The sequence below is a fragment of the Sinocyclocheilus anshuiensis genome, unplaced genomic scaffold (genome assembly GCF_001515605.1).
Source record: "Sinocyclocheilus anshuiensis isolate Anshui unplaced genomic scaffold, SAMN03320099.WGS_v1.1 scaffold2512, whole genome shotgun sequence".
In the NCBI taxonomy this organism is placed as follows: domain Eukaryota; kingdom Metazoa; phylum Chordata; class Actinopteri; order Cypriniformes; family Cyprinidae; genus Sinocyclocheilus; species Sinocyclocheilus anshuiensis.
In genome coordinates this window covers 180,649-186,134 of record NW_015541014.1, presented here as the reverse complement: position 1 = coordinate 186,134, position 5,486 = coordinate 180,649, and the positions used below count along the sequence as shown (strand labels likewise).

Here is a 5,486-nt window from a genome sequence, read left to right as displayed (position 1 = left end):
TGCTGCACGTGCTATTACTGTTTACTCTATCATACACCGAACACATCATTCTGTATCCATACATGCTTTCACAGATTAAATGCAGCCATCCAAAAGAGTGAATCTAATTATCATTCAGACAAAACTTTGCTTCAAGAATGAGCCACACTGCTGACGTGATCTAATCGCTAGCACACCCTCAGCACATGCGAGTTAACGTATTCCTCTTATCGGCAAGATAAGACATAATTTTTCATATGGGGCCGATGCCGATATTTACATTTAAAGCCATTATCGGCCGATTCCAATATCAGTCCAATAATATTGTGCATCCCTAGCTTATACTTCCTTATGATTCAAATTTTTAGACTACGCATTTACTTCTATTTTGGCATATTTCATATTTATGCCAATAAAGGCAAAACTGGTGAATCATACGAAACTATAAATGACAAAATTCAATGGAATCCAACTAAAGAATGTTGACCACTGACGGTTGGAAATAATAAGGAGAACAAGTGAATAGAGCGAGAGAAAGAAAGAATGAGAGCAAGTTTGTTTGCACTACAGGTCATATTCATTCCTTGGGTTTCAGTCATTCTGACACTGAAATGAGTTTAGGACTGCTGTAGCATTTGCCGAAGGGAAATAAGCCTGAACACAACAGGTCAAAATGACTCCAGCAAGTGCGTGTATGAGTCTGTGCAGAGGGGGTGTAGACAGAAAGACAGACCAAGAGAGTCTGAAGTACATCTTCACTAGAGCACAAAAGTTTATATGGTTTTATGGCACAGAAATGTTGCTCTAGTAGCTAGTATTATATAGACTTTATGGAGAAAAAGTATGATTGAATCAGGGTTATTGCAGTTAACTAAAACCGAACTAAAAACTTAAAAACATATTATACTTCACCTAGCTGCCAAGGCAGCAATTTTCATTTAGTTTAACATGATGTACTACTATAACAAAGATAAAAAGATACAAATGTACAAAAAATTGACAAAAACACACAACAACAAAATTACTAAATCTTTAATTAACAATAAAATGAAACAGAAAACATTCAAAAAATCTTAATTAAAAACTATATTATCTAAATTATACTAAAATAACACTGGACTTTACACACAATTTGTTACAATAAGATGAACGGTGAGAATCATTAATACTGTCTTAGATAAAAGTAATTAATAATGAGTAGGCCTAGCTGAGGAATCCCAGCACCTACACCTGAAATTATGAAATACGAAGCTAAAACCTGTTAAACATTGAATAATAACACCATCAACAGAGAACCTACTAGAGCATCATTACTTTTCTGCAGACCACTCAAAATCTCCACTTCCACTCATAACCCTGCCATTAACTCCTATTCAACACAGGAATCAGGAATACTGTCTACTCTCACATTTGGTGAAAAATACAGTGACTTCATGCATAGTCTTCATAAAAAGTTCAACAGGCTTTCATATGAACGACACATTCCAACAGAAGGACTCAACGGAGCAGCTTCCACTGCTGCCACCCAGTGTTGTAGCCATAATCATATTTATAAGAGATTGTTTTCAACCACATCACATATGTGTGAATAAACGATCATAGTCATTATGGTTTGACTCATTCAAAAACAGGTTAGTTACAAATGATAGACCATATGATTATAAATGATTTGGACTGACATGATGCACCATTATATAATTCACACCGGCCCCACAGCTAAGTGTTGAGTACTCACGTTACACAACAACATAACAGTCATTTTGAAGCCTAGGGTTCATCACTTATGACAACATACACATTTTACAGGGCAAACCTGGGACCACACCACTTACCATATTAATACTGTGCAGGTCAAATGCCACTTACAACAGCACATTAAAAAACACGACAACAAAACCACTGGTTCATACCAAGAAGCTGACCTACAAATACCTAACCAGCTGTCTATCACATATTCAAGTTTATGCCAGTGCAGCTCCCTCTTTCTCACTTTCAGTGTAAGTATTCCCAACACAGTGATGTGTTGTTTTTTTAACAGAAACTGGGAACTGAAAGGTTAACATAGAACGTTATTCTATGTGGTTATGTCAAGTGGAAGACACAAATCAAACCTAATTCTTGATACTTCCAACAAAACCGTGATTTATAGGGTGTACGCATATTTTCTTTGACTTCCAGTTATGTTTCTCGTCTCATCTGTGTGGAGTTTCACCGTTAGCCGCACACTGAGCTCGCAACGGGTCAGACCTGATTTGACGCTGTCCGTTGAGCTCGCGAGCCGAGCGGGAAACGAACGGTGACGAGACCACACAACGCGATTCGACCGCTAAAACCTGAGCAAAAGATACTCACGCAAGCGAGTGGTTTTCCGCTTCGTCCTCCGCCGTAACCTGTCTATACTGAAACAGCGAATCTCAGATTTGTCAACCTCTCCCTTCGTCCCGCAGCCATCTTTCTCCTCAGATTCCACGGACACACCCACGCGCACGGGACGCTATGACGTTACACTGGAGGGTGGCGGCCATGGCGAGAAGTCGGTTGTTTTGCTTGGAGCAAACATATGTTTCTCAACGGCTCTGCCTTTAAGGAGCGACCGGGAGCGACCAGACACCGTGCCTAATTAATTTTCATGAGTTGGCCACAGCATGGTAGGTAAAATGAGTCCAACGCTGTGCAGAAAAAAAAACCTTTGATATAAATGCTGCCACCAAGTGGTAATAGATTATGTATTTTTTTCCTTCCCTGACAGTTTAAATAATAAAAAGATATTTCTATTTCAAAATACTTCATTGATCATAAAGTCTATGCTTACTACTGCATATAGCCTATTATAGTATTCGGACATAATAGAGCTATTATTTTGTGTTTGTAAGCTGAAAGGTTTTAGACACTTGATGGATCATTTTGGAAGTATTATTTTCTATTTTCCATTTCAGTTACCTTTCCTCAGCTACCCCACAGAGTTTGCAGAAATCTGATTGGTTAATACAGATTGCTGAGCCAGGAGGAAACTGCTCACCTGTTCCTCTGGAGGAATGTTGTCATGGCAATGAGCATCACATAATACCTGTGTTATATGGGTGGGGTTGTTTGTTATGATGACACAACTATGTGGTCAAACAATGGTTGTTTCCTTCATCTGTTTCGTAATGTTGTTATTAACTTTCTTACCTTCATATTTTCTTTGTAAATACTAAACATGAACAAATCTATGGGCAAGGCTTTTCGCATGACAACGCATGGACAAGAATGGTGAAGAGGAAGAAAATAAGGGACAAGAAGCAAAAGAGAAGAAAGAGGAGACTCCAAAACTAAAGTGAGTTTTAGTTTTTAAAAAAAAAATCACATTTGTTACCGTAATGTTATAATGTATACGCATTATTTTTATTTCTGACAACAAACTATGTTCCAAACACACACAAATTAAAGAAATAATAAATTCTTTGTCATTTTAAGGGGTTTATATAAAAGAATACACACAAAAACACTAACACAATTTTCTAATCTCTCAGTTGGATGGATTGGATAATTGATCCATCTGAAGATTTTTACTACACATGGTTGCTTTTATTACAATTATGATGCTTCCTATATCTGCTATAACTGGGTCATCATAATATTCAGGTATAGGAAAACACCAAGGTTTGACTACTTTATGTTGAGCTACATCTGTACCAATTTATGCAGTATATATTTTAATAAATCACTTAATTTGAGAGAATTGTGTAACTGTGAAATGACAACATTAACAAAAACAATAAAATTTTAGTTCTAAAAAATATTCCAAATATGCAGATATGTTTTGGATTTCAAGTCCTAAAGCTAGTTCATTTGCTAAGAAGTCATTAGCTTGTGCGAGAACTGACGTTAAAATATCTGTGTATTGTTAAAAAGACATGTTTCTATGCAACTGAAAAGAAGCTGTCGTCAACATGGCTCACATTGGATTATGTCTGTGACTTGTTCTATGTGCTTGACAGTTACTGGGTTTCGCACAGGTAAGTGTGCATCTTGTCGCTTTATTTATTGTCTTTGAATGTATTTATTTAATTGTCAACTTTGCGTCAGTATAGATTGGTTTTATTATGAATTTATATAAATATTTAAATATGTTAATTAGTTGTTGTTGTTTTTTGCTCTGTACAAGTGAAAAGTAACTTGAGGCACCATTTGCTGTTTCTCAAATCGTCACTGGAAAACCTCGAGATACCATTTAAAAAAAAAAAAAGGCTTTCCTCTTTTACAGGTTTTCTAGAGCAGGGTATCCAGGTGCGAGACTTGTCCCTTTTGAAAACGCGTTACCTGCGCTCCTCTCGCTTCAAGTGGGACATCGAGGCCTTGGACCACATGGAAACGCGCACATCGTACCCGAACACCTTCCGCGTCGCCAAACTCATGCTGTATATTTTCGTTGTCATCCACTGGAACGCCTGCGTCTACTTCTCTCCGTCTAATTACATAGGCTTTGGTGCAGATCCCTGGGTCTATCCCAACATCTCCGACCCGGACTTTGCTTTCACGAGACGTCAGTACTTCCTCACCACAGTGGGTGACACTCCGCCGCCCGAACTCGAAGAAGAGTATCTGTTTTTGGTCGCAGACATGTTGATCGCCGTGCTGGTGTTTGCTTCCGTCGTGGGGAGCATGGGGGACGTGATTCAAGCTTGCGTGATCGTGACAGCGTGTTTTTTTCCCAATCACGAGATGGTGAAGGGTTACCTGCGCTGCATGTACACCTGCCTCAACCCTAAACCTACCCTTACAGTAGGATAAATACAGTGTTGGTAGCATAATCTGATAGGTAGCATTATTTGTCAGAACACCGGCTGTGCAGCGCAGCAGGTAATCCTTCACCATCTCGTCGAACTGCAGAAACGCGTCAACGACTGGTACAATCATCTCCACATCAACAAGTGGGTCTTTCTGTCATTGCAGGGGTGTCAAACTTTCCTGCGGGCCACAGCCCAAATTATTGTCCAAATACCCACACTTGCGGTCTTGGCCACTTGAGAGCGCGTGCGCGCGACAGGAAGTAAGTGCGCAAGACTGTCCCAGGTCTTAAAAATACCAAAGCGCAATGCAATGCGCTTAACGCACACTAAACCCACACTATCTCGAATACTGCTCCGGAGCGCTATTCGACGCTTAGTCTTCTTCTTTTTCTTCTTCTTTTGTGTTTCTTTCATTTCCCCCGCCATCTACATCCTCCAAATCCAGATCACTTCCGGACTCTACTCCACTTCCGTCCATCTTGGCCTCAGTCACAACCCAGTGTCGCCAACCGCGCCCCCACAAAACACGACTCGTTTGTTTGTCTTCTTCTCGGCTTCGGTCTTCATGCGGCAGTCGTTAGAAGTGTCTAGACAGAAATGTCTTTCTCGAGGCTTAGTGTATCCCATCATGCATCATGTTCTGGAAATAAATCGTGAGACTTTTTGCCGAGATCTCGCGAGAGGTCACGGAAACCTTTCCAATGTAAGTTAAATATTAATATAATAATTAGATAT

General features: G+C 39.5%; 1 protein-coding gene and 1 pseudogene across 1 annotated transcript in view; one reads left to right on the top strand and one right to left on the bottom strand.

Annotated features, from left to right (window-relative positions):
- Nucleotides 1-2,449, bottom strand: part of LOC107690485 (FTS and Hook-interacting protein homolog) — a 29,971-nt gene extending 27,522 nt beyond the window's left edge. Inside the window, exon 1 of the mRNA XM_016488842.1 lies at nt 2,332-2,449. The gene's annotated coding sequence lies outside the window, so the exon portion shown is untranslated. The remainder of the gene's footprint in view (nt 1-2,331) is intronic.
- A 639-nt stretch (nt 2,450-3,088) lies between these two features.
- LOC107690491 (cyclic nucleotide-gated cation channel alpha-4-like) overlaps nt 3,089-5,486 on the top strand; it is a 17,343-nt pseudogene continuing 14,945 nt past the window's right edge.